This window comes from Gracilinanus agilis, chromosome 5 (assembly GCF_016433145.1).
Source record: "Gracilinanus agilis isolate LMUSP501 chromosome 5, AgileGrace, whole genome shotgun sequence".
Classification (NCBI taxonomy): domain Eukaryota; kingdom Metazoa; phylum Chordata; class Mammalia; order Didelphimorphia; family Didelphidae; genus Gracilinanus; species Gracilinanus agilis.
The window spans coordinates 293,272,785-293,297,644 of record NC_058134.1 but is presented as its reverse complement, the minus strand read 5'-3'; the positions used below and the strand labels follow the sequence as shown (position 1 = coordinate 293,297,644).

The 24,860-nt window shown below is 36.4% G+C and overlaps 1 protein-coding gene across 2 annotated transcripts in view; it reads left to right on the top strand.

The window, feature by feature from the left end:
- Nucleotides 1-24,860, top strand: part of SPATS2 (spermatogenesis associated serine rich 2) — a 183,959-nt gene that overhangs the window by 76,382 nt on the left and 82,717 nt on the right. The gene's annotated exons all lie outside the window — the stretch shown is intronic.

Below are 24,860 nucleotides of genomic sequence, written 5' to 3'. Positions count from 1 at the left end.
CCCCTTGCTTGATCCTCTGCAGGAGGTTCCTTTACAAGTCTCAGGGCGCTGCTTCCACAGTCGTATACCCGTCTGCACTGGTTCCCCACTCAGGTTTTCAGAGCTTTAGTTCCTGGCTGTGTCTGCCTCCACCCACGCCTGCGCCCAGCGTCCACTCTCTGCTCCCGCGCTCAGATTTCGCGTGCGTTTTTTGACTTAATGGTGTCCTAAGTCTTGCTGCTCTCAGGAACAGGTCCCGGAGCTGCTGATGACTCGATGGGTGCCCCAAACTTGCTCTATTTCTTTTTAGCTCGGTTCGGAGCTATAGATGAGTGTGGCGGGGGTGGGGGTGGGGCGGTTGCTCAGCCCGCGATTAAGTGAGAGCCCTTTATAGCCTGGAAATGTCTCGATTCTACGTACCTTCCACGCTGTGCCCTGTTGTGGGGTTCCTCCGTTCGTCTGGACTTGTTTTTATGGCCCCTTGAGGAGTTTTGTGTGTTTCGGTCAGGAGAGGTTAAGAGCTGCTTCTTACTCTGCCGCCATCTTAACCCGGAAGTCTCTCTTAATTGTTTTTTGAAGTCTTTTATGAGCTCTTCCAGAATCTGTGTCCAGTCCATATTTTTCTTTTGGACTTTTTGTGTGTGTTTCCTTGCTTTCACTGTCCCCTTCTGTGTCAGTACCTTGCTCTTTGTCTCCATAAATATTCTTTAGTTAGGCGCTTTTTTTTTTGTTGGTTGCTCATTTTTCTTATCTAATTATAGGTAGGCTCTGTTTTCTGGGAAGTTGGGATACCCTCTTAAATTTCAGTCCTTCCTTGATGCTATTTTTAGTTTATTTTCTGGGTTTTTACCAATTTCAGTTCTTAGAGGATAATGTGATGGTCTGAGGGATGAGAGCTCTTAGAGCCCCCTCCTCCTGCTGATTCAATTGACCCTTGAGATGCTGATAGCTTAAAGACTTGCCTCAAGCTTGGGCATAAGCTTTTCATCTCACTCTGAACTTGATCAGGTGTAGGGGCTGATCAAATTCTAGCTCTAGGCTTAGGTACAAGTTTTTGTTCTCACTGTGTACTTAGATCCAATCAGGCACACCCTTGATTGCCCTATTGTGGAGCTCTGCCCTTGGCTTTAGGAAAAAAGATTGTTCCCCCCTTTCCCCCTCCCTTAGTACTATCAGCCACCCCAAACTGTGTAGTATGTCCTTATCCCAAGCCCAGCTTGGGACTGGGATTCCTGGCTTCACTCTGGGCCCACACAGATCAGCCCACTTCTGCCCGGACTGCCCTGGGCTGGGACTCTGGACTTCTCCACAGGTTTGAAATTTCCAGGGCTTTCGGTTGGCTTGGACCATTATTTGCCCAGGTAGGATTTCAGGATCTGAATGTTGGCTTGGTCTCAGGTTCCAAACCTGGGACAGCAGATGTGGGCTGGGGGGGGGGGGGTGTGGGTTTGCTCTTCTTTCCTCACTACAGCTGGCTCCGCTCTCCTTTCACCCCCATGCCCCGGATGTTCTCAGCCTACCTTTTGGTTTTTTCTTTTCTTGAAAGTTGTTTCATTCTGTCTCCTTGTTGGTTCTTTCACTCCTGTATTCATTTTGTGGTGATATTTTAATATTGGTTGGAGAGAATTCTCATGGTGACAGGGAGCTGTTCTGGTTCACTCCTCCATCTTGGCTCCACCAGATGTCTCAAGTATCTTAATTGAGTTTTAAAAATTTGTTGATGGAGGAATAGAGAAGCACTCAGTCAAGCTATCTAAAATTCCACTCCAAACACTGCTTCAGAATTTAAAAAAATGCCTCAAATCTAATTCTGGAGTAGTAGAACTCACAAAAGATTGTGTGAAACAATTTTCTCTCCCAAGACAATTGAGAAGATTGGCAGGAAAGGTCTGTCTCACAGGTTGGGGGTCAGGCCTGAAGTGCAGTGCAGATCTTGTACCACTAGACCTCAGAGGCAGCTACTTTGGCGATGGAAGCAGTTTCAAGAACTTCTACCCCATGGGTAGGAGTGTGGGGCTAAATAACTAATCAGCATATTACAGGGGACCCTTTGCTGGAGCTGGCTTTAAGACCCTCTTGCATTGCCTATCTGAAGTTTCAGGTCACAGTTCCAGGGCCAAAAGAAGCCATAGCACTTCTAGCCACAGGGTAGTAGGGATGCTGGTCAGGGTTTGAGGGCAAAGAGGAGTGTTTGTGGTCACTCACTGGGAAGGTAGAGATCCTGGTCTCAATTCCTATAAAGAGGGGAACACTAGCAATTGCAGATACTGCAGAGCAAGGGACCTGGTCACAGACACAGGGTTCAGAAGAGTGCTAGCTCGTGGCTATAGTGGAACAAGGTCCCTTCCTGGGTAAAGAACAGAGCACAGGCTATCAGAGCAGTGACCTCACCTCTCCTTATATCATAACACCTTGGAAGTTTCAAAAAGCTACAGGCCCCCAGAGGTAGCTCCAAAAGAAAACAGTAGTACAAATGACCAGAACCTTGGGACAGTGCCTCCTGTATCCCAGGAAAAGAATCTAACTTTGACATAAAATTAAAAGTCAAGAAATAGGCTGGAAAACGGAAAAAAGAAAAGAACCTGACCATAACAAGTTACTATGTTAATGGGAAAGATCAAGATACAAACCTAGAAGACAGATGCCAAAGCAGCTAAAAGCAAGATCTGAAAGAAAATTGGATATAAGCCCCACAAGAATTCCTAGAAGAGCTCAGAAATAATTTTTAAAAGTCAATTAAGAGAGGCAAAAATAGTGAAAAGAAATGAAAGTGATACAAGAAAATTATGAAAAGAGACAATAGTTTTGAAAAAGGGGCCCAGAAGTCCACTGGAGAGAAGAATTCTTTAAAAAGAATTAGTTAAATGGAAAAAAAGAAATTGAAAAAGCTTACTGAAGAAAATAATTCATTAAAAATTAGAATTGGGCAAGTAGAAGTTAATGACTCCATAAGAAACCAAGAAACAATAAAACTACCCACTGCCCATGGATCAAAAATTCAAAAATTTTTGAATAAAATTTTTATTCAAAAATTTTTGAATATGAAATATCTTATTGGAAAAACAACTGATTTGGAAAATAGATCTAGGAGAGATCATTTAAAAACTGTTGAAGTACCTGAAAACCCCAATCAAAAAAAGAGACTAGACCAATAAATTATCAAGGAAAACTGTCCTGATAACATAAATCCAAAAGGTAAAATAGAAATTGAAAGAATCCATTGATTACTTCCTGAAAAAAATCCCCCAAATGAAAACTTCCAGGAATATTAAAAAATAGATGACACTTGTGATTTCTAAGAACTTTATCATTATTTGGGCTTTTAGAATATACATACACAGAGGGCACAATTGTGAGTTAGCTATGATAGAATAATTTTTAAAAAACTAAAGAGATGAAAAAGAGGGATGCACTAGGAAAAAGGAAGAAGGGAGAAAGAAATGGGAAAATTTCTCACATATAAGAGTTGCACGAGAAAGCACTTTTCCAATGGAGAGGAAGGATGGGAGGCAGAATTACTGTCAGTGGAATTGAACCAGAGAGGAAATAACATGCACACTCAGTTGGGTATAGAAATCTCTTATCCTGCAAAGGAAGTAAGAGGGGAAGGTAAGAGAGGGGTTGATAAAAGGGAGACATGGATTAAGGGAGGTAGTGGTCAGAAGCAGACAGACTTTTGATGAGGGACAGAGTAAAAAGAAAGAGAGAGAGAAGGATAAACAGGGAAAAAATAGGAAGGAAAATACATGATAATCATAACTGTGAATATGAATGGGATGAATTCACCCATAAAACAAAAGAGGATGACAGAGCAGATTAAAATCCAGAATCCCACAATATGTTGTTTATAAGAAAAACACAGAGACCTAGAGTAAAAATAGAGGGCTGGAGTAGAATCTATTTTGTTTCAGCCAAAGTTTTTAAAAGGAGGGGAAGATGATAGTCATGATCCCTGACAAAACAAAAGCAGAAAAAAACCTAATTAAAGGAGAAAAGCAGGGAAACTACCTCTTCTAAAAGGTGGTATACCATAGACAGTGAAATAAAATCAGTACTAAACATATATGGAACAAATGACATGCCATCCAAATTATTAAAGGAAAAATTAGAGGAGGAAACTTCAGTTTTCCCCTTTGAGAATTAGAGAAATCTAACCAAAAAAAATAAACAGAAGCTAAAGGATCAATAGAATTTTTTAAAAGTTAGATGTAACAGACCTTTGGAGAAAAGTGAATAGAAAGGAGTATATACCTTTATTGCCTCTTATGGTACATGTTACCTTCATAAAAACTGACCATGTATTAGGACATAAAAATCTCACATCCAGATGCAGAAAAGCAAAAGTATTAAATACATCCTTTTCAGACCATGGTGCAATAAAAATTTAGTAAAAGGCATAGAAGCAGATTAAAAATTCATTGAAAAATAAATAATCCTAAAGAATAAATGGGTCAGGTAGGTGGTAGTAGAGGACTCTACTTCAAACCTAGCCTAAGACACTATCTGTGTGAGTTTGGACAAGTTAACTCTTGTTTGCCTCAGTTTCCTCATCTGTAAAATGAGCTGGAGAAGGAAATGGCAAACCACTTCAGTATCTTCGCTAAGAAAACCCCAAAATAAAATCACACTCAGACATGACTATTTGACGTAAACAACAACAACAAAGAATGAATGAAATTTAAAATCCCCAATTAAACACCAAGTTGGAAATCCTGAATGTAAAAAAATCACTAAGTTAATAAAAGTAGCAGCTAGTCTTATGAGAAAAAACCCAATAAAGTAGATAAGCTATGAGTTACCTTCATTTAAAAAAAGGGGAAAAGAAAAAGAATTTGATTTTAAAAAATGAAAAAGGAAAACCAGATTTCTTATGAAAAATGATATAATCAAAAAAGATCCCTCTAAAAAGGAGGAAATTAAAGTAATTATTAGGAGCTATCTTGCCCAATTATATGCCAGTAAATCTAACAATCTAAGGAAAATAGATGAATATTTATAAAAATACAAATTACTCAGATTGACATAAGAGGAAATAGAATACTTATGTAAGTACATCTTAGAAAAAGAAATTGATCAAGCCATCAGTCTACTCCCTAAGAAAAAAACCCCAGGACCAAATGGATTCATAAGTGAATTCGGCCAAGCATTTAAAGAACTATTAAATCCAATACCATATAAAGTCTTTGGAAAAAATAGACAAAAAAGGAGTCTTACCAAATTCCTTTTACGACACAAATATGGTGTTAAAACCTAAACTAGGAAGAGCCACAGAAAGAAAACTATTGACCAATTTTCCTAATGAATGTTGATGTAAAATTTTTAAATAATGTACTGAATAGATTGTAGAAATATATCATAAAGATCAGATACAATGACCATGTTGGAGCTATATCAGAAAGGCAGGGCTGGTTCAATATTAGGAAAATTATCAACACACTTGACAAAAACAACAAAAATGTTATGATTATCTCAATGGTTATAGCAAAAACTTTTGATAAAATACTGTACCTGGTCCCATTAAAAAACACTAGAGGGGGCAACTGGGTGGCTTAGTGAATTGAGAGCCAGGCCCAGAACTGGGAGGTCTTGGTTCAATCTGGCCTCAGACACTTTCTAGCTTTGTGACCCTGGGCAAGTCACTTAACCCCTATTGCCTAGCCCTTACCACTCTTCTGCCTTAGACCAATACACAATATTGATTCTGAGACTGAAGGTAAGGGTTTTTTTTTTTGTTGTTGTTGTCGTTTGTTTTTTTAATTAGAAACCATAGAGTAAACGGAGCTTTCCTTAAAATGATAGGCAGTTTCTATCAAAAACCATCAGCAAGTTTATCGGAAATGGGGATAAGCTGAAGCCTCTCTAGTAAGATCTATGATGAAGCAAGATATCTGTTATCACTATTGTCATTCAACTGTTCTAAAGATGCTAGCTATAACAATAAGACAAAAAAGAAAGGAATTGAAGGCAATAGAAGGCAACAAGAAAATGTCATTCTTTGCAGACAATATGGTGGTATACTTGGAACCCTAGAGAATTAACTAAAAAGCTAGTTGACTATATTAGACTATTTACCACCTTGGGGAGAAAAAGGAGGCTAGGGAGGGGGAAAATATGAATTCATACAGTGTCAGAAAACAATTGCCAAAAATTCTGTCTACATATAACTGAAAAATATATATATAATTTTAAAAGGATATCCAGGTGGCAGCCAGATGATTCAGTTGATTGAGAGCCAGGCCCTACAGACAGAAGGTCTTGAGTTCAAATGTGGTCTCAGACACTTCCTAGCTGTGTGACTCTGGGCAAAGTCACCGTTGCCTAGCCTTTACTGCTCTTCTGCTTTGGAACAATATATAGTATTGATTCTAAGATGGAAAGTGAGGGTTTAAAAAAAAAGTTATTGCGGGGGGGGGGGGGCAAAAGCTAGTTGAGACAATTAAAACCTTAAGTTTTAGGATATAAAGTAAACTTGTATAAATCACCAGCATTTCTATATATTACCAACAAAGTCTAGCAGCAAGAGATAGAAAGGGGAGTTTCTTTTAAAATAACTTAAGTCAGTACATAAAAAAAATTTGGAACCTACCACAAGAAATCTAGGAACTATATGAATACAATTCCAAAACACTTCTCACACAAAGTCACATGTAAATAATTGGAAAAATATTAGTTGCTAAGCCAATACAAAATATTTATAGCAGCTCTTTTTGTGGTGGCAAAGAATTAGAAATTGAGGATATGCCCATCAATTGGGGATTGGCTGAACATGCTGTATACGATTGTGATGGAATACTGTTACATTGTAAGAAATGAAGAGCAGGATGCTTTCAGAACTGGGAAGACAAGTCAAAATGAAGTGAGCAGAACCAGGAGAATATTATACAGGAGTACTAGCAATATTGTACTGTGACCAATTGGGAATGACAGCTATTCTGGTCAATACAGTGATCCAAGATAATTCTGAAGGACTTGGGGGAAATGCTGTTTGCCTCCAGAGAAAGATGGAGTTTGAATGCATATCAAAGTATACTTTTTAACTTTCTCTGTTATTCTTGTTTTCTTTTGGCCTAAATTTTCTTTTGTAATGTGGATAATTTGGAAATGTTTTGCATGATTGCACATGCATAATCTATAATCTATTACCAATTGCTTTATCAAGAAAGGTGGAAATAGGGAGAGAATTTGGAACTCAAAATTTTAAAAATTAAAAATTGAATATTAGTTTTGTAGTGAGAAAAAGATGTAAAAAAAATTTTTTACCTCCATTGGCATGCCCAACTAATTCATCTGTTCTTTCTCTATTTTGTTGATAGTGTTTAGAGATAATAGTTTGACTACATCCCCCAGAACTTGATATGTTGTCTCATTGTTCAATGAAATTATCTATTGTTTCTATGATTCGTTTTTTGATCCACCTGGTTTTTTAATACTATTTAGTTTCCAATTGATTTTTAATTATTCCTTTAAAAACCTATTATTGAATATAATTCTATTGCATCATGGTTTTTAAAAGTTATGTTTAATATTTTTTGCTTTTCTACACTTTTGGGAGGTTTTTATACTCTTAGTACAGGGTCAAATTTTGTAAAGGTATCCAAGGTTAAGACATATGTATATTCCTTTTAGTAATCACCACCAGAAAGATATCACATCATTTTATCTAAAAATCTATTCTGTTCCTTAATTCCTTTCTTGTTAATTTTTTTGTTAGGGGCATATTGAGATCCTTCTCTGTAGGTCCTATATAGTTTTACTACCTTTTTCTTCCTATAACTTACTTAACTTTTCCTTTTTATATTTAAATGTTATGCTATTTTTGTTTATGTTGATATTAGTTAATTTTTCTGTACCTTTCAACAAAATTTTCTTACTTATCTCTTAACCAAATCTATTTTTGTTGGGACCTTGTTTGAGATCAAAGTTTCATTGTATTGTATCCTACTCATTGTATTCATCATATTAGGAATAATGTCCTGTGGCTGGATAGAACATTTCAGGGGGCTGCATCTGGCCTGTGGGATGTACTTTGCCCATTTCTGGTCCACACTGATTCCAAATATGCATTCGGGATCTGTCATAAATTTGGAAGTATCTGGTTGCAGAGAGGTTTCTTAACATCCTCTGGAAAATCAGTTGCTAATGCACAAATCATAAGTGAGCTGCTAGCTGCTTTACAGCTTCCAAAGCAGATAGGGATTGTGCACTGCAGAGTGATATGAAAAACACAGATTCCGTTGCTCATGGCAACTACAGAGTAGATGCCCATCCACTGCAAAATTTGCGGCAACTAGTAGACCTGAGTTTTCCTTGAATCTCACCCTGATAACTTCACAAGATCTTGCTACAGCATACAATGAGAAAGAAGTGCAGAAATGAAAACAGAACTACCAGGCAGAAAACAAAAATGGTATTTGGGTAGCTTCTTATGGCAAACCAATACTGCCAAGAGCCTTTTATAGCCAGATCTGCCAGAGCATCTATAAACAGGGTCATTATGGCACACAGGGACTGGTGGACACTGTAAAAAAGTCATGGATAGCATCAGGAATAACAATGGCAGTGTCTAGGATTTGCTCTTCTTGCCATATTTGTCAAAAATTTAATCAAAGCATACTTAACAAAAAGCTATTCATATCGATTATATCATGATGCCAAAAGCTGAGAACTATTTGTACTGTTTAGTAATTGTGGATCAGCTGACAAGATGGTCTGAGACATTTCCAAGTAACAAGAACACAGATAATTTTGTTGCCACGTTATTGTTAAAAGAGTTCCATGGTTTGGAGTTCCATCTCAAATTGATTCAGACCATGGATCTCACCTTACAGATTCGATTTTGCAGCAGATCTATGTAAACCTGGATATAACACCAAAATTTCCTATCCTGTACCATCCCCAAAGCTCTGGGCAACTGGAACCTAAGAATTGAGAACTTAAAACAATGGTGGGAAAGCTCTGTGTAGAGACTCATTTAAAGTGGCCAGAAATTCTACCTTTGGCTCTTTTTTACATCAGAACTCGACCCAGGAGTGATTTGCATGTTTCCCCATATGAGATGTTATTTGGCCATGCCCAACAACAAACAAAAGATTTTAGACCTATCTATGCCTCCTTGCTCAGTGGAGATTAATCTATTGTACAATATATCTCACAACTGCAGAACAGAATCAGAGAATTACAAGAGCTGGGAATACTTATTCAAGTTGGACTGCTAGATTTTACATTGCATGATTTACATCCAGGTGACACCATTTTACTAGAACTAGTGCCTTAGAACCAGCTTGGCTAGGACTTTTAGATAATTTGTTCACTACACCTGTGGCAGTAAAAATTGCAAGTAAAGATTCATGGCTGCATTTCCCCCACGTGAAGAAGATTTCAGCCAGAGTAGAGGTTACATCAGTTGAAGAAGTCTGTAGGTGAAGTTGATAAAGAAGAGGAAAGAAAAGAAAAAAAAATCACAACACTACACAACAACAGATGAACAACAATTCAACAGAGACAACTGTAACAATGGGCAACAGACAATGGACTTACTGCGGACAAGATTTCTTAAGGACAGTGAACTGTTTGAAAAAAACACATTACAACAACATTGTTACACTCACAAACACTTGGGAGGACAAAAATCGCAACATTTTATGGGAACAACAATCAACAAGAGACTCTTGATTACATACACTTCGCTGCCAGGCTGCCTAAATTTAAAAGGGACAAACCCTGGCCAATCTTCTGAGGATAGAATTCTCAATACTTCACTTGTAGAGAATGGAAACAAGAAATGGTTTATATGATTCCACTAACATATGATACATGGGTAAGTATAAACACTTTAGCAGATAGGTATACTTGTCATTGTAACACACCATATCACATAGAAACAGTTTAGGGTAACTTTAAAATAGGTAGCAACCTGGGTTCAAATCCAGCCTCAGATACTTCCCAGCTGTGTGACCTTGGACAAGTCACTTGACCCTCATTGCCCACCCTTACCACTCTTCCACCGAGGAGCCAATACATAGAAGTTAAGGGTTTAAAAAAAATAAAATAGGTAGCAACATATTAAATACTTAGCTTACTTAACTCATAAGGATCCATCAGACAGGTCCATTTTATTTCCAATGGGGGAAAATTTTAAATTCTTCAAATTGAGTGATTTCTGTATATATGCGTTACACACATACACACACACACACACATACACACACACATTTATGTACACATGTATATATGGGTTTGTATTCTGTACAAAGATTATATATAGTTTTCTTTGTCTATATGAGGTTCTGTATACTTCTGTACATAGGTTGTGTAAATAGGTTGTGTTGCATGCTGTTGTGTGAGTTAGATCTAAGATTAGGTTTTCCTTTTTGTACATAGCATAGGGAAAGTTAGCAGTTTTGTTAGTGGTAAGATTGTTTGCAGGTTTTTCTTTCACTTTAGGTAAGAATTATTTTGTTTAGAAAAGGAAAGTTTAGTTCTGTTCTATTTTCATAGTATTGTTAAGATAAATTTTGGAGTTTTCTTTAGATAGAATTTTCCTTTCTGTACTAGTGAGGAAAAAATTGTGTTTTATTTGTTCTTTGTTATTGCATTGTTTTGGATTTAGCATTTGGACTTTGTAATTGTATTTGATTTATATTTGGACTTTGTACCTGTATTTGATTTGCATTTTAAAAATATTTTTCTCTACTTTCTTTTTCTTTCCTGTCTAAGAATAGGTAAAGTTTAATTAGGTGTAAGAATAGTTAGGGAATGCTTAGAATGCTATAAGATTAAGGTAATGGTTCTATTTGGGTTAAAAGTATTAATTTAGGTATAAGAAAGTTGTGTTTACTTTGGGAGAAATTTTCTCCCAAATTTCACATGGGGATTGTAGTAGGATATTTGGTAATTAGGAGTTAATTAAGTAAGAATTCATTAGGACATAGAGATAAATAACATAAATGATTTATAAATGCATAAAGAGAAGTAAGTAAGGTTTCTTTAAATGGAATTTTGGAGAGGAATTATGGGTGAGAGAATTTTCCCAGAGTGCCTTGGGAAATAGTTACCGAACTGTCTTTGCATTTAGGAACTGATCCTGTGGTGATAAGGAGGTCTCAAAGGCAGCTTGACAAAACCTGGGAAATTTTCAGTTATTTTGCTACAATAAAATTCATCTAGTTAACCCTAACATTAAAGGAGATTGCTGGTAGAAAAATCATTGCCAGCCCAGCTGGTTTGCTATGAGTTTAGAGAAAGCTATGTAGAGTCTGAGCTGTTGTTTCCAACTAGACAGCTAAGAAGAAAGACTAACTTATTCTTCTTTTGTGAATAAGTTAAAATTTAGTGTAGGATAAGATAAGAATAGATTTTGAGGGAATTTAGATAGAGTAGCTCCAACTTTGTTGCAGACTGAAGAGAGCTTTATGGATCAGAGGGTTTGGGGCTGTTAGGTAAGATTTATTAGCTTAAGGATTAAAATGTTCTTTTCTACCTACTTCATTTTCCTATCCCTTTTCCTTAGTTTTTTATCATAATAAATATATTTTTATGTATTCCTGTCTACACTGGAATTCTTTAAGACTGCTACAAGAAAAAGGGGACTTCCTGGTTAAGATGGCGGCAGACTAAAAAGCAGCTGCTTAACCTCTCCTAACCGAAACATATAGGACTCCTCAAGAATACATAAAAACAAATCCAGAGGAACGAAGGGACCCCACAACAGGGTGCAGCATTGGAGGTATGTGGAATTGGGGCATTTCTGTGCTATAAAGGGGTGAAACAGCTCTTACTAAAACGCGAGTTGAGCAACCCCCTCCCCCACCTCACACCACCTACAGTGCCAAAGCCAGCGCACAAGAGTTAGAGCAAGACTGGGGCACAAATTAAGTCCTTGGCAGCTACCTGGGGTCCCCAGGGCCTGCTCCTGAGAGCAGCAAGACTTAAGACCCCAAGAGGCTAAAGAACGCATGGAGAGTGTGGGCGTGGATGCACATGTAGACACTGATTCTGAGTGCAGGCATGGACCTTGGGTGGGGACCCAGTGTAAGTCGTGCAGGACTGTGGAAGCAGAGCCCTAAGACTGTTAAAGGAGCCTCGGGCAGAGGAACAAGCAAGGGGACCACTAGGAGGCTTGACCCTGAGAACAACTAGACCTGAAACCTCAGGAGCCTAAAGAGCACAGACAGACCCTGAGTGTGAGGATAAACGTTAGAGGGCACAGAGCTAACAACGGCAAGCCAGAGATAAGAACCCCAAAAGAGAAAGATCATCAAGAAGAAATCTGTAACACTTGACAACTTTTATACAGATAAAATCCAAACAACAGAGCAAACAGCAGAGGAGGACAAACAAGTAATCATATCCAAACCTTCCCAAAATAATGAAAACTGGCCACAAACTATTGAAGAGTTCAAATCTGAGATGATGAGAAAGATGGAAGAGATTTGGTGAGAGAAGTGGGAAATAGATCAAAAGGAAATTAACAGGTTAGAAGTCAGAAACTCCCAATTGGAGAGAGATGCCCCAAAATCAAACAAAATGGTAAGCAAATTGGAAACCAAAACCTGGCAAGAAAAAAACAGTTTAAAAGGCAGAATTTCATAATTAGAAAGTGAGGCAAGTCAATTGAAGACCAGAAATGACCAGATTGAAAAGGAAAACCAAAAGATTGTAGCCAAAAACCAGTCCCTAAAGGCTAGAATTGAGCAATTAGAAGCTAATGATTTCTCAAGACAGCAAGAACAAATAAAGTCAAAAGATTGATAAAATAGAAGGAAACATGAAATATCTCAATGAGAAAGTGACAGACCAAGAAAACAGGTCTAGAAGAGACAATCTGAGAATCATTGGTCTTCCGGAAAAAGCAGAAATTAATAGAAATTTGGATTCCATACTAAAAGAAATTATTCAGCAAAATTGCCCTGAAGTTCTACATCAAGAGGGCAATATAGACATTGAAAGGATCCATAGATCACCCTCTACACTAGACCCTGAAAAGACAACCCCCAGGAATATAATAGCCAAATTCAAGAGCTTCCAAGTAAAAGAAAAAAATTTACAAGAAGCCAGAAAGAGACAATTCAGATATCAAGGAGCACCAATTAGGATCACACAGGATCTAGCAGCCTCCATGCTAAAAGATCACAAGGCTTGGAATATGATATTCTGAAAGGGAAGAGAACTAGGTTTACAACCAAGGATAACCTACCCATCAAAACTGGCTATATACTTCCAGGGGAAAGTATGGGCATTCAACAAGATAGAAGATTTCCAAGTATTTGCACAGAAAAGACCAGGACTAAATGGAAAGTTCAATATCCAACCACAAAAATCAAGAGAAACATGAAAAGGTAAATAAGAAACAGAGGGGAAAGAAAGAAAACTTGTATTTTTAAAATTTGCCTCTTTAAGGGCTTCACTATGATCTATTTATTGGTATTCCTATGTGGAGAAATGTTATGTATAATTCTCTGTAAGGAACTCTATTCACTATTATAGTATTCACTATTATAGTAATTAGAAGAATTATTCATAGGGAGATGTTGGAATACTAAATGGTCTAAGATGATATGGGGTAGGAAAGAGAGGGGTGAATAGTAGAGGACACCAAGAGAAACTTGAATGAATAAGAAAAATAGAATATTCTATTATACACAAAGAGGGCATGGGAAGGGGGAGGGATGAATACTATTATAAGAAGGAGAGGAAGAGAGCATTAAGAGGTAATATTTAAACCTTACTCTCAGTGTAATTAACCCTGAGAGGGAAGAGTAGCTTTATCCATTGGAATATAAAACTCTATCTAAACCTACTGAGAAAGTCAGAAGCGATAAACCAAGGGGAGCAGGGGAGTGGGGAGGTCAAAACAGGGAGGGGAGAAGAGGGAGGGAATTCATTAGGCCTTAAAAATAAAAAGAGGGGAATAAGGGGCAGCTGGGTAGCTCAGTGGAGTGAGAGTCAGACCTAGAGACAGGAGGTCCTAGGTTCAAACCTGGCCTCAACCACTTCCCAGCTGTGTGACCCTGGGCAAGTCACTTGACCCCCATTGCCCACCCTTACCAATCTTCCACCTATGAGACAATACACCGAAGTACAAGGGTTTAAAAAAAAATTCTTAAAAAAAAAAAGAGAGGAATAATAAGGGAGGAGGTAGAAAGGGAAGTAAATCAAGAGAGGGGACAAGGGTTACTGGCATAAAGCAAACCACTGATTTAAAAGGAAATAGTGTAAGAAGAAGGGGTATAACTAGGAGAGGATACCAAAATGTTGGTGAATACACAACTGATAATTATAACTCTGAATGTGAATGGGATGAACTTGCCCATAAAAAGGAAGCATATAGCAAAGTGGATTAGAAACCAAAATCCTACCATATGTTGTCTACAAGAAACACATATGAGGCGGGTAGACATACACAGGTTTAATTAAGGTAAAGGGCTTGAGCAAAATCCTTTGGGCCTCAAATGAGAAAAAGAAGGCAGGAGTGGCAATTATGATTTCTGACAAAGCCAAAGTAAAAATAGATATGATTAAAAAAGACAGGGAAGGTCATTACATCCTGATTAAAGGCAGTATAGACAATGAGGAAATAACATTGCTCAATATATATGCACCAAATGGCATAGCAACCAGATTTGTAAAGGAGAAACTGGCAGATCTCAAGAAGGAAATAGATAGTAAAACCATACTAGTGGGGGATCTAAATATTCCTTTTTCAGATCTAGATAAATCAAAGCAAAAAATAAATAAGAAAGAGGTAAGAGAGATGAATGAAGTCCTAGAAAAATTAGATTTAATTAGATATGTGGAGAAAAATAAATAGGAACAAAAAGGAATACACCTTTTCAGCTGCACATGGTACATTCACAAAGATTGACCATGTAATAGGGCATAGAAACATTGCAAACAAATGCAAAAGAGCAGAAATAAAAAATGTAACCTTCTCAGATCATAATGCAATAAAAATAATAATTAGTAAGGGCACCTGGACAGGCAAATCAAAAACTAATTGGAAATTAAATAATATGATTCTCCAAAACCAGCTAGTCAAAGAAGAAATCATAGAAACAATCAACAATTTCATTGAAGAGAATGACAATGATGAAACATCCTACCAAACTCTGTGGGATGCAGCTAAGGCAGTACTCAGGGGGAAATTTATATCCTTGAGTGCATATATTAACAAATTAGCGAGGTCAGAGATTAATGCATTGGTCATGCAACTTAAAAAATTAGAAAGCGAGCAAATTAAAAATCCCCAGATGAAAACTAAATTAGAAATACTAAAGAACAAGGGAAAAATTAATAAAATTGAAAGTAAAAGAACTATTGAATTAATAAATAAGACTAGAAGCTGGTATTTTGAAAAAACAGATAAAATAGACAAAGTACTAGTCAATCTAATAAAAAAAAGGAAAGAAGAAAACCAAATTGACAGTATCAAAGATGAAAAGGGAGACCTCACCTCTAATGAAGGGGAAATAAGGCAATCATTAAAAACTATTTTGCCCAATTATATGGCAATAAATATAACAATCTAGGAGATATGGATGAATATTTACAAAAATATAAATTGCCTAGATTAACAGCAGAAGAAATAGAATACCTAAATAATTCCATATCAGAAAAAGAAATTGAACAAGCCATCAAAGAACTCCCTAAGAAAAAATCACCAGGGCCTGATGGATTCACAAGTGAATTCTATCAGACATTCAAAGAACAACTAATCCCAATACTATACAAATTATTTGATATAATAAGCAAAGAAGGAGTCCTACCAAATTCCTTTTATGACACAAATATGGTACTGATTCCAAAGCCAGGTAGATTAAAAACAGAGAAAGAAAACTACAGACTAATCTCCCTAATGAATATAGATGCAAAAATTTTAAATAGAATATTAGCAAAGAGACTCCAGCAAGTGATCAAGAGGATCATCCACCATGATCAGGTGGGATTTATACCAGGAATGCAAGGATGGTTCAACATTAGGAAAACCATCCACATAATTGTCCATATCAACAACCTAACAAACAAAAATCACATGATCATCTCAATAGAATCTGAAAAAGCCTTTGACAAAATACAGCACCCATTCCTATTGAAAACCCTGGAAAGTATAGGAATAGAAGGACCTTTCTTAAAAATAATAAACAGTATATTCCTAAAACCATCAACAAGTATCATATGCAATGGGGATAAATTAGAAGCCTTTCCAATAAGATCAGGAGTGAAACAGGGATGCCCATTATCATCTCTATTATTTAACATTGTACTAGAAACACTAGCAGTAGCAATTACAGAAGAAAAAGAAATTGAAGGTATCAAAATAGGCAATGAGGAGTTATCACTCTTTGCAAATTATATGATGGTCTACTTAAAAAATCCTAGGGAATAAACTAAGAAGCTTGTAGAAATAATCAACTTTAGCAACGTTGCAGGATACAAAATAAATGCACATAAATCATCAGCATTTCTATATATTTCCAACACATCACAGCAGCAAGATGTAGAAAGAGAAACGCCATTTAAAATCACCCTAGACAATATAAAATACTTAGAAATCTATCTACCAAAGCAAACACAGGTATTATACAAAAACAACTACAAAACACTTTCCAAACAATTAAAATTAGATCTAAACAATTGGAAAATCATTAATTGCTCATGGGTAGGACGAGCTAACATAATAAAAATGACCATTCTACCCAAATTAATTTACTTATTTAGCTCCATACCTATCAAACTACCAAAAAACTTTTTTACTGAATTAGAGAAAACTATAACAAACTTCATCTGGAATAACAAAAGATCAAGAATATCAAGGGAAGTAATGAAAAAAAATGTGCAGGAAGGGAGCCTAGCAGTACCAGATATTAAACTGTACTATAAAGTAGTAGTCATCAAAACAATATGGTACTGGCTAAGAGACAGAAGGGAGGATCAGTGGAATAGACTTGGGGTAAGTGACATCAGCAAGACAGTGTATGATAAACCCAAAGAGCCCAACTTTTGGGACAAAAATCCACTATTTGACAAAAACTGTTGGGAAAATTGGAAAACAATATGGGAGAGATTAGGTTTAGATCAACATCTCACACCCTACACCAAGATAAATTCAGGATGGGCGAATGAATTGAATATAAAGAGGGAAACTATAAATAAGTTAAGTGAACATAGAATAGTTTACTTGTCAGATCTCTGGGAAAGGAAAGACTTTAAAACCAAGCAAGAGTTAGAGAAAATTACAAAATGTAAAATAAATGATTTTGATTATATCAAACTAAAAGGCTTTTGTACAGACAAAAACAATGCAACCAAAATCAGAAGGGAAACAACAAATTGGGGAAAAATCTTTATAACAAAAACACTGACAGGGGTCTAATTACTCAAATATACAAGGAGTTAAAGCAATTGTATAAAAAATCAAGCCATTCCCCAATTGATAAATGGCAAGAGATATGAATAGGCAATTTTCAGATAAAGAAATCAAAAGTATCAATAAGCACATGAGAAAGTGTTCTAAATCTTTAATAATTAGAGAAATGCAAATCAAAACAACTCTGAGGTATCACCTCATACCCAGCCGATTGGCTAAAACGAAAGAAGGGGAGAGTAATGAATACTGGATGGATGTGGCAAAACTGGGATATTAATGCATTGCTGGTAGAGTTGTGAACTGATCCAACCATTCTCGAAGGCAATTTGGAACTATGCTCAAAGGGCTATAAAAGAATGCCTGCCCTTTGATCCAGGCATACCATTGTTGGGTTTGTACCCCAAAGAGATCATAGATAAACAGACTTTTAGGAAAATATTTTTAGCTGTGCTTTTTGTGGTGGCAAAAAACTGGAAAATGAGGGTATGTCCTTCAATTGGGGAATGGCTGAACAAAATATGGTATGTGCTGGTGATGGAATACTATTATTATGCTCAAAGGAATAATAAACTGGAGGAATTCCATGTGAACTAGAATGTGTTGTAAAAGCAAAGAGGGGTATTAGAGAAAGGTTCCAACTGTGTTCCAACTAGAGTAGGACCTCATTTTCCACAACCAAAATGTTCTAAGATCTTTGTGTAAGTTGAAAATTGCACAATAGTGAACCCCATTCTTTAATAATTATTTCTTTTTTCTTTTTTTTTTTAGAAAAATTTTCCATGGTTACATGATTCATGTTCTTACTCTCCCCTTCACCTCTCCAACCTCCCACACACACACACACATTTCCACTGGTTTTAACATGTGTCATTGATCAAGACCTATTTAATAAGAATTTCTTATATGAACATACCTAGGCACTTAACTTTTCTTAAGCTCATCAGAGCTTCCAGCATCACTGCTCTTGTACTTTGGGGCTATTATTAATAACTAAATAGCATTAATGAAACAAAGAGAAAGACAGACTACTTCGGTATGAACAGAACTTGTTACAAGTGAGTAACATGGAACAAAGACTGAGAAAGGAACTAATGTTTGATGAAAAACAAAGATACTAGTGCTTCTTAGAGCCAAAATGAGAATGACTGGCAAACTGCTGAGAGACTTTACAACTCTTGAGAAAATGACTCAAATTTAGCATGTAATTAGCATGTAAATTAAAAAAATTTATTTTACATATTTTTCTGCCTTTATCTTTTGGATTGTCAGTCATGTATACTTGAATTTTTATCTGTTGAGTTTGTGTAAAATGAAAGTCCTGTTGTGAATAGGGTGGGGGTGATAATGGGAAATTAACTTTGGAAAAAAGACACTTTCTAATTTAGTCTCTAATGCTAACATGATACCTATAAGAGGCATTTTGTAAAATTATAGCTTCTTATTTTCAAACTGAGTTTATAATTATCTAGGTTTCCTATTTTTCCCACCACTTTGGTTTTTTATTTTTTGTTATATCACTACCTGTTATTTCCTCTCTCATAAGGTAGAGGTGACTGGGTAGAAGAATTGACACTCTATAGTTTTATTACTTGCTTGTTGAAAAGTTTATGTTGGAGGAGAATGGGGTTAAACTCAAGTTATATCTGTCAATTTTTATTTTTCATATTGTCCCAATTATCCATCATTATGTGTAATCGTGAGTTTTCAAATCTCAAAACAGTAATTGTTTATTACTCCAAATTTCTCAGCCTTTAAATAAAATAGTAGTAGTAGTAGTAGTAGTAGTAGTAGTAGTAGTAGTAGTAGCAGCAGCAGCAGCAGTAGCAGCAATAGCAGCTTGTACTAGCATTATATAGTACTTTCAGGTTTGCAGAAACCTTACATATTACTCATTCATTCCCTACAACAACTCTAGGTAGCTGGTGCTGTTATCCTTTTACAGATGAGTAAACTATGGCACAGCAAAGTTAAGTGAGTTGCCTAGGGTCCCACAGTTAGCATTTGTGGCAGGATTTGAACTTGGGTCTTTGACTTACAAATCCTATTACTAAATAGCTGGCATTTTTATAGTGCTTTAAAAGTTTACAAAGTACTTCATATATAGTATTTCATTCGATTTTTATAACCTTGTGAGATTGATGCTACATATCTTATTATCCCCATTTTGTAAATGAAAAAACTGAAGTTCAGTGAGGTTGTAACTTGACCATGTTCACAAGCTAATATATAACAGAAAGTGTTATTTGGACCCAGGCCTCTCCAGATTACAACTCCAGAACACTTTCTGTTATTGTTCAGTATCACCCCAAGGTTACAACAATATTTCAAAGAACAAAATAAAAAATGGTAAAGTGTTTCAGATCAATAAATGATTTGTGTTTATTTTAATAATTAAAGATGTATGAAGTTGTTGGGTTTTGTTTGTTTGTTTTAACAACCAATGGCTTTCAGTATTTTTATTCCCTGCCTTATGGCTTGTGGGATTAAGTATTTCCCTTGAAACAGCTGATGAGATTCAGAAAAATCTGAAAGGAAAGGAAGCAAATTTTTCTTATCTGTAAGGATCATTTCATATGTGGGAGAACTAACCTCAGACTGATGAAAGATGGCACAGAGACAGAAGAGGTTGGACATTAAAATCAATAGCGTTGCCTCCTAGCTATTCTCTGGAGTCTATTACTGAGAAGGTTTGTAAGAAGAGGGCAGACTCTACTATCCAATCAGCAGTCACAGAGGAATTGGCAGAATTAATGCTGGAACTAGCAAATCCTTTTAAACAGTGAGACCCTCAAGACTTCTTAGAGGTTAAATTTCTGCAATAAAGGCTAGCGACTTATTCTGTTGCACACACTGGAAGCCTGGGGGAATCTTTTGGTGTGGTTGGACTGAGAAGGGTGGGTAAGGTAGTACTTAATTGCTTGTCTATGTCCTTAATAAAATGCTTATATGCTGGGGGGTGGGGGGAGAGGGATCATAATTCTATCCTAGAGTTTGGAAACTTCCCAGTGTAAATGCTATTTTAAAACCTGTCTGAAAAGGAGAGAGACAACATCCTTCAAGATATATGCAGGGAGGCACTCAAAGGAGCAAGAGCAAAGAAAAAAAAATCAATCATCAGTAAGGAATATGTGCCAGATGGAAGCAAAATGAACAGAATAGCCAAAGGCCCTTGACTGCCAGCATATCTGCATTTCTTTAAGATCCTTTTAAAAGATTGGCTGTTAGTTACAGAATAGTTATAGAATAGTGGTTCCCAAACTTTTTTGGCCTACCGTCCCCTTTTCCAGAAAAAATATTACTTAGCGCCCCCTGCAAATTATTTATTATTTATTGAACTCAGAATAGAATGTAATACAAAAAAAGTGTGGCCATCACCTCCTCCCTGGATTGCTGCAGCATGCACCAGGGGGCAATAGAACCCACTTTGGGAATCACTGTATGTTCTTTGTTTTGGCCTAGTCTCCCCTGCCATGCATTTGATATAGCTAGGAAAAACCAGTTTATAGAGGCCTTACTTATAGAGAAAGTCTTTGCTAACAACCAACACATCATCAGTTCTGGGTGGGTCCTACTCTGATTCCTTGTCACATTCAGGATCAAATAGTAAATCTTCTGTTTGACTTTTTAATTTCTTTGTAACCTGGTCCTTCCTTCATGTTAATCTTTCTGCCCCTATGCATGTTGCCTCCCAGTGAGATTAGCTTCCTTCCTGTTGTTTAACAAAATATACTGTCTCTTAAGTCTGCATTTTAATTGGCTATCTCCCATACCTGAAATTGTCTCTCTCATTTTCATGGTCCAATTTCTTTCCAATACCAGCTACTATAAGAAGGCTTTCTTGAGCCCTCTTAATTACTGTGAGCTTCTGGAAAGCATAGAACTCTGTTTTGTTTCATTTTTACTTCTTTGTATTCCCAGCACTGAACCCAGCACCAATGTATAATAGATGCTCAATAAATGTTTGTTGATTGACTACCATTTAGTCTAGGACTACAAAAAAGATAGCTAGAATCCTGCAGACATTCTGAGGAGAGGAAAGCCAGGACTGGTAAAGGAGGCAGACCCAGTCAATTGTCTTGCTTTGAGTCAGATTGCTTTCCGGTTTTGTAGGTAGTTTTTCTTTAATAGCAAAACTTCACTTCATGTAGCTAAGAACTTAAGGTTTATCTAGTACTATGCTACTATGTTCATTTATTTCTATGTTATGAATCTGATCTTTTCTACTTATTGACCTCTATTTTTTAACTAGAGCCAAATCATTTTGATGATTACTCCTTTATAGTATAATTTGAGATTGGGTACTTCTAGATTCCCTTTCTTCACACTTTTTTTGCCCTCTTTCCCTTGAAGTTCTTGTTCTTTTCTTCTATAAAATAAAAAATGAATTTCATAATTGTTTTTCCCATGAACAGTTAATTATTAATCTAATTATTTGGACCTCTATTTCTAAAAAGAGCATTTCGTAGTTGTATGTATATATTTCCTCTGTGTCTTGGTAGATAGAGTCATGGAAATTTTTTTTCCCCAGTTAACTATTTCCCTTTTAATTTTGACTGAATTGAGTTTGTGTAAAACTTTTCCACTTTATTCTCTTTGATTTGCTTTACCTTGCCTGGACTTGCTGCTTTTTGGTCTTAGAATTGATACTAAAACAGAAGATAAAGAGTTGGGTTTTTTAAGACATCATAAAGAAGAATTAGAGTTTTTCTTATCATGTTTAGCAAAGAAATTTATGAATGAAAAGGGATGAGTTGGTCATATGGTAGAAGTGAGGCCTAACTGATAGCTTATATGTTCCTTTGGTGACCTTACAATGTCAGAAAAATGAGGAAAATCTCCAGCATGTTGGATCAATGCTTTGTGGTAAATTTAATGGGAGTACATGGGCAAAAATTGAATAGGTTGGAAAGGCATAGATGAGTTGAAATCTGCATTGTTAGGATTACTCACATTAGTGAGGTCAGAGATATGTTTGATTATCTCCCCCTAGAGATAATCTTGATGCACACAGCATAAATGTTTGTTAAATGAGTGAATAAATTAGTAAATGAACAAAAGATTATTCTTCCTGTAGACATGAAGAGCACCCCATCTTTTTCCCTAAAGAGGTTTAAAAAATTGATTCCTTAGCTTCTGAATTAGCCATGCTTCTTACATTATCTTACTAAAAGCAAATACCTCTTTGGGAGAAAAGTGAAGGTAAAATGTAATCATTTCATTTAACTGTTCTTTAGTAATTCTGAAAGGGTTGAATGGGGAAAGAATTCATAACGTAAGAACTTAAGATAGCTGGGATTTTCATTTACCCAAATTGTGTCTTTTTTTTTTTTTGTATTAGTATATAGAATTGAAAGTAAGCTGCATTATTTGAACCTCTAGGCCATAAGCTCTTAGCCTGGGGGATCCACAGATAGATCTCAGGGGATCTGTGACTTGGCAGGAAAAATATTTTGATAACTATATGTAAAAACTGCATTTAAAAACATTCTGAAAAAAGCTTTACCAGATAGGCAAAAAAAAGACCATGTCTAAATAAATAAGGATTAAGAATCTTGTTCTGGTCTAGATGCTTCATACTTATTCTACACTGATTTTATGACTCTAGCTTATCTTTTCGTTTAAATGGTAGTCCCAAAACTAATAATATTATAAAAGATTGTCTAAATTCATAGTTGATTGGTAATTGATGAGCATAATTTCTCTTATTTTGACAGTCCCTTTTTTCTTCCACTGTTAGCCCTGCCATGTTGTCATCACTTGAGCATTTAAACTTATAAATTTTATAATTTATGAGTTTTTTCCATAGCAACAAGTACACATTTACTTTATTATTATTATTTTTTTTTTTGCTTCTAAGACAGAAGAGTTGTAAGGACTAGGCAATGTGGGTTAAGTAACTTGGCCAGGGTCACACAGCTAAGAAGTGTCTGAAGCTAGATTTGAACCCAGGACCTCCCATCTCTGGGCCTGGCTTTCAATCCACTGAGCCATGTAGTTGCCTCTGACAAGGACCCATTTTAAAACACAGATTAAGGAGTAAAGTGATAAATGCAGCCATGAAAATCTTTAATACAAAACATAACTTAAATGCTTTAAGTTATAGTTTTCTTTAAAGACTCCAAGGATTAATGATTCCTTTGTTTTGGGTGTTTCCCAAATCCAAATCAAAGGTCTCTTTTATGACTAGATAGTTGTTTTGAGTTGTTATGGTTGCAAAAAAATCCTCACCTGATAGCCAACCCTCCAAAATTAGCTAGACTCAGAACTTTACAGGCCTTTAAAACTTGGTGTAGGGAATAGTTTACTTGTCAGATCTGTGGGAAAGGAAAGACTTTAAAAGCAAGCAAGAGTTAGAGAAAATTACAAAATGTAAATTAAATGGTTTTGATTATATTAAACTAAAAAGGTTTTGTACAAACAAAAACAATGTAGTCAAAATCAGAAGGGAAATAACAAATTGGGAAAAAATCTTTATAACGAAAAACTCTGACAGGGGTCTAATTACTCAAATATACAAGGAGTTAAAGCAATTGTATAAAAAATCAAGCCATTCCCCAATTGATAAATGGGCAAGAGACATGAATAGGCAATTTTCAGGTAAAGAAATCAAAAGTATCAATAAGCACATGAGAAAGTGTTCCAAATCTCTAATAATTAGAGAAATGCAAATCAAAACATCTCTGAGGTATCACCTCATACCTAGCAGATTGGCTAAAATGAAAGAAGGGGAGAGTGATGAATGTTGGAGGGGATGTGGCAGAATTGGGACATTAATGCATTGCTGGTGGAGTTGTGAACTGATCCAGCCATTCTGGCTGGCAATTTGGAATCATGCTCAAAGGGCTATAAAAGAATGGCTGCCCTTTGATCCAGCCATACCATTGTTGGGTTTGTACCCCAAAGAGATCATAGATAAACAGACTTGTAGGAAAATATTTATAGCTGTGCTTTTTGTGGTGGCAACAAATTGGAAAAGGAGGGTATGCCCTTCTATTGGGGAATGGCTGAACAAACTGTGGTATATGCGGGTGATGGAATACTATTGTGCTAAAAGGAATAATAAACTGGAGGAGTTCCAGGCGAACTGGAGAGACCTCCAGGAACAGATGCAGAGCGAAAGGAGCAGAGCCAGAAGAACATTGTACACAGAGACTGATATACTATGGTAAAATTGAATGTAATGGGCTTCTGTACCAGCAACAATGTAATGACCCAGGACAGCTCTGAGGGATTTATGGTAAAAATGCTACCCACATTCAGAGGAAGGACTGCAGGAGAGGAAACATATAAGAAAAGCAACTCCTTGAACGTATGGGTCGGGGTGGACATGATTGGGGATGTGGACTTGAAATTACCACACCAATGCAACCACCAACAATTTGGAAATAGGTCTTGATCAAGGACACATGACAAAACCAGTGGAAATGTGCATCGGCCATGGGTGGGGGGGGTGCGGGGGGTGAAGGGGAAAGTAGGAGCATGAATCATGTAACCATGTTAAAAATGATTATTAATA